This window comes from Triticum urartu, chromosome 5, assembly GCF_003073215.2.
Source record: "Triticum urartu cultivar G1812 chromosome 5, Tu2.1, whole genome shotgun sequence".
NCBI classification, from domain to species: Eukaryota; Viridiplantae; Streptophyta; class Magnoliopsida; order Poales; family Poaceae; genus Triticum; species Triticum urartu.
In genome coordinates, this window is record NC_053026.1 from 348,155,402 (window position 1) to 348,165,569 (window position 10,168).

The window sequence follows — 10,168 nt, forward strand, 5'->3', positions numbered from 1 at the left end:
CAGGACTCCCTCAGTAGCCCCTGAACCAGGCTTCAATGACGATGAGTCCGGCGCACAGATTGTCTTCGGCATTGCAAGGCAGGTTCCTCCTCCGAATACTTCATAGAAGATTTTGAACACGAGGATCGTGTCCGGCTCTGCAAAATAAGTTCCACATACCACCGTAGAGGGAATAATATTTACACAAATCTAATCTACTGACGTACCCCGTAGTGTGACATCACACCACAGCCAGGTCTTTATTCGAATCATTTTTCCATAACCATCTCAGCGTGTTTCGCGAGGCGGTTTCCTTAGCACGTCTTGTCGAAGCAGAGACCGTGTCCCCTTATTACGGGATTCCATTAATACGGACGTGGGTAACCCAATTGTGCCTATTAGTAGGACTCCTAAATCTTAGGCAAGTCACAAACGGCCACGAGGAGGACGCTTGATATTCACCCTCTTTATAATGGGGGACAAGGCCTTTTCCTCTCGATCTTAATCGAATCCGCCTCTCGCATCGAGTTCCAACACCCAAAGCTCAGGTTTAGGCACTTTGACCTTCAACTATGTCCGGATCCAACCTTCAAGGTCGGTGGATGCCTTCCTCTGTCATAGAGGAGGACATCAAGAAGTTGAGAGGGGCCAGATATCTGACCGCCGAAATTTCGCATTGGCTGCCTGCCCGAGGGCAGGTCGTCCCTACTCCCGAACCCAACGAGAGCGTCGGTTCGTCTCCCACTTCCTCCGAGGACTAGGCCTCGCTCTGGATCCCTTTGTTAGGGGTCTTATGTTCTATTACGGGCTAGATTTTCACGATCTGGCCCTGGATTCCTTCTTCACATCTCGACATTTATTGTCGTATGTGAGGCCTTCCTCCGCATTACCCCTCACTTCGGCCTGTGGCTCAAGACCTTTAATGTGAAGCCAAAGATGATCGAGGGGCAGCACGCAGCGTGCGGAGGCGCTTCAATAAGCAAAATTGCTGACGCTCCATGGCCTGAGGGTCACTTCCCAGAGGTGTCCGGATTGTGGCAACGGGAGTGGTTCTACATCACAGCTCCCCGAAGTGCCAAGTGGGTAGCTGCCCCCGCCTTCCGCTCAGGCCCCCCACCACTACTTATGTCATGGATCAGTAGGGGGCTGAGCTGGGGTCCAACCAAGGATGTGCCAATACTGTAAAGCCGTATCCAAGATCTCCTCGAGAGAGATATCAGTCTAGTTATGGTAGTGCAAGTTATGCTAGTCCGTCAAGTCCAGCCTTGCAAACACCGGCCCTTTCGCATGTGGGAATTCAACCTGGAAGGACAGTGAGCTATCCAAATTTCCTCGGCATGACCCATGAAGAGATGTACAAATTGTTCTTCGGACCACAAATAATGTGTCCGGACATCACCGAGGATGCAGGTCTGAGCTGCAATCGCTCGGATACCCCAGTAAGTAGCCCCGCATCCGAACACACTGTCCGTTTTATTTATAACAACATTGCCCTAAAAAAGAAAAACCGCCTTGGTCCAGGATTGGATAGCGAAGCAAAGTTGATCAGGTGTCCGGCCCCGCTCCCTAAGACCTCACCAAATCCCGTGCCTACCAGGATGCTGGAGATCGCGCCTTATCAAGCGCCCTTGGGAGAAGATAAAGGGGGGAACAAGGAGTTAGCGCCTCCGCGAAGGAGGTTAGCCAGGGAGGAGGGACTGAAACTTCCTCTCCCCAGGGAAGGAAGAGGACCGCCTCCGAGGACCCGGAGACAATGATCTCGAAATGGGGGAAGAAATCTTCGCCGGAGGGTCCTGCTCACGGGCTACCCTGGCCGCGCTATGCCCTCAAGGGGATCAGCCCTCCACCGAGCTATAGGTAAAAGGGTACTTGTCGGTGTCAAAACCGGCGGATCTCGGGTAGGGGGTCCCGAACTGTGCGTCTAGGCCGGATGGTAACAGGAGGCAGGGGACACGATGTTTTACCCAGGTTCGGGCCCTCTTGATGGAGGTAAAACCCTACGTCCTGCTTGATTAAGATCGATGATATGGGTAGTACAAGAGTAGATCTACCACGAGATCAGAGAGGCTAAACCCTAGAAGCTAGCCTATGATATGATTTTATGGTATGGTTGTTGTCCTACAGACTAAAACTCTTCGGTTTATATAGACACCGGAGAGGGTTAGGGTTACACAAGGTCGGTTACAAAGGAGGAGATATCCATATCCGTATTGCCTAGCTTGCCTTCCACGCCAAGTAGAGTCCCATCCGGACACGAGATAAAGTCTTCGATCTTGTATCTTCATAGTCTAACAGTCCGGCCAAAGGATATAGTCTAGCTATCCGGAGACCCCTTAATCTAGGACTCCCTCAGTAGCCCACGAACCAGGCTTCAATGACGATGAGTCCGACGTGCAGTATTGTCTTCGGCATTGCAAGGCGGGTTCCTTTCCAAATTGTGTGTACCTGTCGAAATAGTGTCTGGTTTCTTGTGAATGTTGCACTCCTTGGCTTCCACGCCCAATAATGGCCTCTTTCCAGGTGTCAAGCAAATGTGAAGAGCCAGGGTGTTTTCACATTTACCCCCCTAGCTGTGTGAATGAGCCGCCTATTAAAAAGACAAGGATTCAGATCCAAATCACACCATCCTCCCTTGGCGAGCCTTCATCGGAGCGCGCCCGACAGAGATCCATTCCATCATGGCCGGTCGACGCAACTCCTCCTCTCGCTCCCTAGTTCCAAGCCTGGAGATTGGGAGAGATGCGCCGCACAGTAAATTAGTGATGCTTCAGACCAAGGGATTTCTTCCCCCAGCGTACTTGGTCCCGGTTCGAGCCGGGCTCGCCACCTATAATGGCGGAGAGGAAGCGGAGAGCCTTCCCAATCCCTCCAAGGGAGAGCGGGTATGCCTTGTCCCTTATTTGGTAAGAGGGCTCGGATTCCCAATTCATCCGTTTCTCCGGGGGCTCCTGGAGTTCTACGGCCTCCAGTTGCACAACCTTATGCCTGCCTCCATGGTGCATGTCACGGGATTCGTAGCGCTTTGCGAGTTGTTTTTGGGCTGTGAGGCTCATTTCGCTCTGTGGAAGAAGTTGTTCTGCCTTGTGCCCCGTTCTCAGAAGGGGTCAATATATCAAGTGGGCGGAGCCGAAGTGTGGCGTGTTGCCGGGACCGGATACCTATCCGGAACCCCAAAGAAGATGTCCGAAGACTGGCCTTCAGAATGGTTTTATATATAAGACGTCCCCCTCCCGGATCCTATTCGGATTGGCCTTCCTGAGTTCCACAACGCCCCTTTGAAGAAGCGCCGGAGCTGGCGTCCACAGAGCCCCTTGGAGGAAGATGACAGGGACGTTCTTTACCTGATAAGCCGGATAAGTTTTTTAGCTCGATCTGGATTGACCATGATCGAGGTCATGGCCATATGTATCATGCGGGGGGTGCAGCCGCTTCAGTATAGAGGCCACCCCATGTGGGATTTCAACGGGGAGGATGACGCCACCCGCTACGGCCGTAAAGGGCCGGGATCGGTTGCTGATCTAACAAAGATCTTATCCACTTTGTACAAGGGAGAAGAGGAGGAATTCCTTCGTGTCAATCCGCGGGGCGGATTTTCTATGTACAATCCTCCGAGCTGGGTAAGCGGAGACCTTTTCTCGCCCATCCGTTTCATATTTCCGTAGTCAAGTATTCAGTCTAGCGATTTCTACGCAGGAACTGCGCCAGGCTGTAAGGGAGATAAACAACCCCCCTCCACAACCCGAGGACCCTGGACGGTCCCTTGACCCGGCCTCCCAAGAGGATCCAGACATATCGTTGGAGCTGATCGATGGGGTGTTTTACCAATCGAGCAATGATAATGCTTTGGTGGCCATTATGGCCAACTACCCTGGGCTAGTTCCAGCCTCACAGGTGACTGAGACCGAAGTCCCAGCACTTCAAAAAGGGATCCGTCCTTGCGTGTTTTTGATCGCCGTATAACAGCCGTGTTTTGCAGGGGAGGTCCTCGAGGCAGAAGGTCGAGCCTGCGGCTATTGGGCAACAAGGGGCCGCGAGGCCAGGCAGGCTGAAAAGACCCGCAGTCCGGATTGAGACACCGGCGCAGCGGTACGGTGCGCCGTCTTTATTGCAAGACATTATTCTCAGAGGCGTATTAACGCCCGTGCCTTCTTTTCAGGAAAAAGAGCGCTTGCCGGACTATACCCGGAGAGGCTACCAACCGTGCCTCCACAAGCCAGGCTCCAAGGCCGTATTCGGAGGCGGGGACGAATACGAGGTGTGCGCCGGGTGCTCCTCCGATAGAGGATGCGGATAAACTGTCTGCCAGCAATTCCGAGGTGGAAACTGCCATGAACCACAGGCGTCGCCAGACTGTTCTTTGTGATGCTTGTTTCTCCCAAGAGGCATTGTATGCCTTCAACTTGGGAGACGCGCACCTCCGTGCCGCTCAAAATGGTCCAGCCAGAGCCACAGAGCAGTATGTAAAAGACATACGTGTGAGAAAATTTGGTGATTATATATATCAGTAGCCCCTGAGACTTGAAACAGTTAGGATAACTGATTTAAGGATCATTTTTTATGCAGGTTCTTACAGAAAAGAATACTCAACTGTCCTAGGAGCTGGAAGAGTGCAAAGCCCAACTTCAGGCCGCACTGGCCGCAGCAGGGGAGCCCAAAGAGGCCCCCTCTGGTAACATATCCTTCAAATGATAAGTATCATATAGAATGCGGTGTGTATGCAAATCTGATGATAAAATTGCAGGTGACACCGAAGTAAATCCGGATAAGCAACAGCTCCTACGCCAGCTAAAGGCCGGTGAGAACGTGCTTACGAGGGTGAGGCAGGAGAAAAATGATCTCCTAGATGCCAACACCAAGCTGGGCGTGGAACTACAAGATGTTCGTGCCCAACTGTCGGACTCTGTTAAGGAAAATCGGCGGCTTCAACGCGGCATATTTAGTAAGTGCTTGAACGAACTTTGAAAAAGAGTTCGGCGAGGAAGCTGGCTGATAGAGTTATGTCTGTAGGTATGCTAACTGGTCGTCCTGCTGAGGAAATGCCCGGTTCAATGGGTGACCTTCTTACCGAGCTCTCACATCTCCATGAACGAGTTCGGCAGGTGATGCAAGGCGTCACCCAGGCCTTATGGCCATCCGTCTCCATACCCGAAGGCCTTGGAGAGCTTGCAGAAAAGCTGAAGGGAGCACAACGGTGCTTCCGATTATGGAAGATATCGGCCTGCCGTCAGGGCGCCAGGGAAGCCTGGGCAATGGTGAAGACACGATACAGGAAGGCTGACCCGAACCACATGGCCGAAGTCGGACGTGTGGGGCCTGATGGGAAGGAGATCCCTGTGAGCTTAGTGTACGGCCAAGTAGAATTGGCCGCAAACTATTCCCAATAGGTCTGTAGACTAGACAGCCTATTGGATGGTATTGAAGAGGAATTCAACCAGTCAAATTGACTATGTAATTTTAAAGTGACATGTATAATGCCTTCTAGCCGGATTGTAGATCGTTTGTCATGGCGGACCTTTTCGCTTCAACCTCGGGACCCGACAGTCCGGAGTGTATCCGAATACCCTCTCGGTTATGTAAGAACCGGGGCATGCGTGGAGACCAGGCGTAGGGTCATTAGTGCTTTATCAGACAAGTGCCCAACTAGTTATGTTATATTACATGGGTAGTAAGAAACATCTTCCAGGGAGAATAGTTCCGTTAAGGGTTCCTTTCCCTGGGTAAGCATGCCCTAAAGTGCATGTCCGGACTGCGACAAGAAGCGTAGAAAAAGCATCTGGGGCAGATATGGATAATAATAAAAGTCATCTTTTGTTCACCGACGAATATTCCCTTAAGAACGCTAGCTTTCCGCTTCACCCAGTCTGAGGTACACGTCCGGCTGACCGGCGGTAACAATCGCAGAGGTGCTCCCCTTATGCCCTAGCCGAATTAACGGGAACGTAGGGCATAAATACAAGAGCCAGGCAACCCAGCTTGGCCAAAACTTAAGTCATATCGATGCATATAATGTGAAAAAAGGTAAATGCGGAAGTATAACACATGTGTTGGGCGTGAGGCCCAGGTAAATAACTTAAGATTCTGTGAAAGAAGCCCCCAGGTATGAAGAGTGCGGCTAACGCATCTATAATGTACGAGTGAGGGACAAGGGGACTTGAAGGCCTAGAGAAATAAAAGAAAGAAAGGGAAACAAGACAGATGATGCATATGCAGAAAATGGACAAAGGGAGGGGACTAACATAGAGTCCGGTGCTAAGCATAGAATCTTCGAAGCCTGGCTGCATTCCATGGGTTCGGCTCGAGTCGACTAGTCGATGCATCCCGCAGTCGGTACGCTCCACCGGTTAGAAGTTGGTCGATAATGAAGGGACCTTCCCATTTGGGCTCGAGCTTGTTCTTTTTCTTATCCGGCAGCTGTAGAACTAGTTCGCCAACGTTATAAGTTTTGGCCTGTACTTCCCTGCTTTGGTATCTGCGAGCATGTTGCTGGTAAAATGCAGAACGAGCTTTGGCTACGTCGCGCTCCTCCAAGGTGTCCAGACTGTCCTGCCGATCGAGTTCGGCCTCTCTTTCTTCGTACATGCGCACTCGAGGTGAGTCATGCATTATGTCACAGGGCAGGACTGCCTCTGCGCCGTACACCATAAAGAACGGTGTATATCTGGTACTACGATTGGCGTGGTCCGCAGCCCCCAGAGTACGGAGTCGAACTCCTCTACCCAGTGTGTGTCAGACTCCGTTAAGGAGCGCACTAATCTGGGTCAAATGCCGCTCATTATAAGACCATTTGCTCGTTTGACTTGTCCGTTGGTTTGTGGGTGATAGACTGAAGCATAATCGATCTTGATGCCCATTTTGCTGTACCAGAGTTTTACCTCGTCGGCCGTGAAGTTTCGTGCCGTTATCAGTGATGATGCTGTGGAGGGACGCCGTAACGGTGTACAACCCCGGATATGAAATCTATCACCGGTCCGGATTCGCTGTTTTAACCGGTTTAGCCTATCCATTTGGTGAATTGTATCCACCATGACCAATAAGTATTTTTTTCTTGTGGGTTCCCCCTTTAAGGGGTCCAACCATGTCAAGCCCCCAGACCGAAGGGCCATGTAATGGGGATTGTTTGGAGGGCGGTGGGTGGCATGTGGCTTTGATTTGCAAAGAGCTAGCAACCGGTGCAACGTTGGACCAAGTCCTGTGCATCTGCCTGGGCCGTTGGCCAATAGAATCATGTAAGGAAGGCCTTGCTTACAAGAGCCCGCTGCGGCGTGATGACCGCCGAGTCCGGCGTGAATTTCTGCCAAAAGGTTCCGCCCTTCCTCTTCGGAGATGCACCTTTGAAGGACTCCGGTAGCGCTTTTTTTGTACAATTCTCCCTCATGGACCCTGTAGGCCTTGGATCGCCGCACTATGCAGCGTGCCTCATTTTGGTCCTCCGGAAGTTCTTGTCTAGTTAGGTAGGCCAGGAATGGTTCTGTCCACAGGGCAATAATGGCCATTATTTTGTGGGCTGAATGTGTTATTTCAGTGCGGGGCCTTCCGGTTGTGTCAGAGAGTTCGGTATCGGGTATTTGGCCGGTCCGGACTGTTTACCGGTGTCCCCTTCCCATGCTACGATGGCTTGAAGAGCCTTTCCAGAAAATATGGTGGAGACCGCGTCGCGTTTTGCCGATGCGGGAGGATATCCGCCGCCTGATTGTTTTCCGAGCCACATGGTGAAATTCGAGGCCCCTCGAACGAGCTGACATTTTTAGGACGCATTGCCATAAGCTGCATTTCAGATCCTGGCATCAAAGTCTCCATTATTTGATATCGCGAGGTTCGAATCCCCGCGCACCTCTAGGCGTTGAATGCCCATGGATACTGCCATCCCGGAGACCATGTAGAAGGGCCTCATATTTGCTGCGTGTTGGAGTCCGTATACATTATCTGTAGTATGTATTGAACAGTATCTCCTGTTGGGGACGTCAAAATGACGCCAGCCCCCAGACCAGCCAACATTTTGGAGACGTCGAAGTGCATGATCCAGTTTGAATATGTGCCGTACTCTTTAGGGAGTTCGGCTTCCGTCCACTCAGCGACGAAGTCAGCCAAAACTTGCGACTTAATAGCTCGCCGTGGCTTGTAAGTTATGTCGAACGGGAGGAGCTCAATGGCCCATTTGGCAATCCGGCCCGTCACGTCGTGGTTGTTTATAATATTGTTAAGTGGTACTTCCGAGGCTACCGGTATCGAACACTCTTGAAAGTAGTGTCGCAGCTTCCAGGATGCCATAAATACCGCGTACGCTATCTTTTGATAATGCGGGTACCGTGACTTGCATGGAGTAAGGACAGTGGACACATAGTAAACCGGCTTTTGAAGGGGGAATTTGTGTCCCTCCACTTCTCGCTCGACGACGAGCACTGCGCTTACTACTTGATGAGTTGCCGCAATGTATAATAGCATTGGTTCGCCAATGTTTGGCGCGGCCAAGACTGGGTTTGTTGCCAATATGGCTTTTATTTCGTTAAGTCCGGCCGTGGCGGCATCCGTCTACTCGAAGTGTTCGGTGCGCCGGAGGAGGTGATAAAGGGGTAATGCCTTTTCTCCCAAGCGAGAGATAAAGCGGCTTAGAGCCGCCATGCATCTAGTCAATTTTTGTATTTGTTTGAGGTCAGTTGGGGTAGCCAACTGTGACAACGCTCGGATTTTGGCCGGATTAGCTTCAATACCTCTATTGGAGACGATGAATCCCAGGAGCTTTCCGGCTGGTATGCCGAAAATGCATTTTTCCGGATTGAGCTTGATGTCATATGTTCGGAGGTTGTCGAATGTGAGCCTCAAGTCGTCTACTAGAGTTTTGACATTCTTGGTTTTAACGACCACGCCATCCGTTTTAACGACCACGGCATCCACGTATGCCTCCACTGTTTTGCCGATCTGGTTTGCCAGACATGTCTGAATCATGCGCTGATATGTTGCGCCGGCGTTTTGAGCCCGAAGGGCATTGTGTTGAAGCAGAATGGGCCGTATGGTGTGATGAATGCCGTTGCGGCTTGGTCTGGCTCCATTTTAATTTGATGGTAGCCGGAGTATGCGTCGAGGAAACACAATGAATCGTGTCCTGCGGTAGCATCGATGATTGATCGATGCAGGGGAGGGGGAAGGGATCCTTTGGGCAAGGCCTTGTTAAGGTCCTTAAAATCGATGCACAAGCGCCAGGATTTGTCCTTCTTTGGTACCATCACCAGGTTTGCTAGCCAGTCCGGATGTTTTATGTCTCTGATGATCCAGCCTCCAATAGCTTGGCTAGTTCCTCTCCCATGGCTGTCTCTTAGGTTCGGAGAAACGTCGAAGAGCCTGCTTGACTGGCTTGAATCCTTTTAGGATATTTTAGGCTGTGCTCAGCTAGCCTGCGTGGGATTCCTGGCATGTCTGAAGGGTGCCAGGCAAAAATGTCCCAGTTCTCGCGTAGGAACTCTCGCAGTGCGGAGTCGACATCAGGGTTTTATTGTGCCCCAATGGAAGCTATTTTTGTAGGGTCCGTTGGATGGACGTGGAATTTGACTATTTCGTCCACTGATTTAAAGGAGGTGGACTTGGATCTTTTATCGAGTAACACATTGTCCCTGTTCACCGTGGAGCGCAGCGTAGTTAGTTCCTCGGCTGCTAGGGCTTTGGATAGTGCCTCGAGGGCTGTGCGGCTGTCTTATTTTCGGCATGGAGTGCTATGTCCAGGATCACTAGGCAAGAGTGATGATTCCGTTGTGTCCGGGCATTTTGAGCTTCATGTACCCGTAATGGGTATGGCTTGGAAGATTGTAAACGCCTCCCGCCCTAGTAGAGCGTGGTATCCGCTGCTGAACGGGGCCACTTGGAATGTAATTTCTTTGGACCTGTAATTATCCCGCATGCCAAATACCACATCTAGTGTGATTTTCCCAGCACAGCGTGCTTCCCGACTAGGTGATTCCTCTAAAAGGTTGTGCTACTTTGCTCAATGCGGCTCCAGTCTATTTCCATCTTTGAGAGTTCCTCATAGATGAGGTTTAATCCGCTAGCCGCCGTCCATGAGTACCTTGGTGAGTCGAAAGCGTCCACGATTGGACTGAGACCAGTGCGGCTGGGTGCTCGGCTGTTCGGATTTGGGTTCGTCACTGGCATTGAAGGTAATAGTCGTGTCACTCCAAGGATTTATTCTGCATTGCCAGAT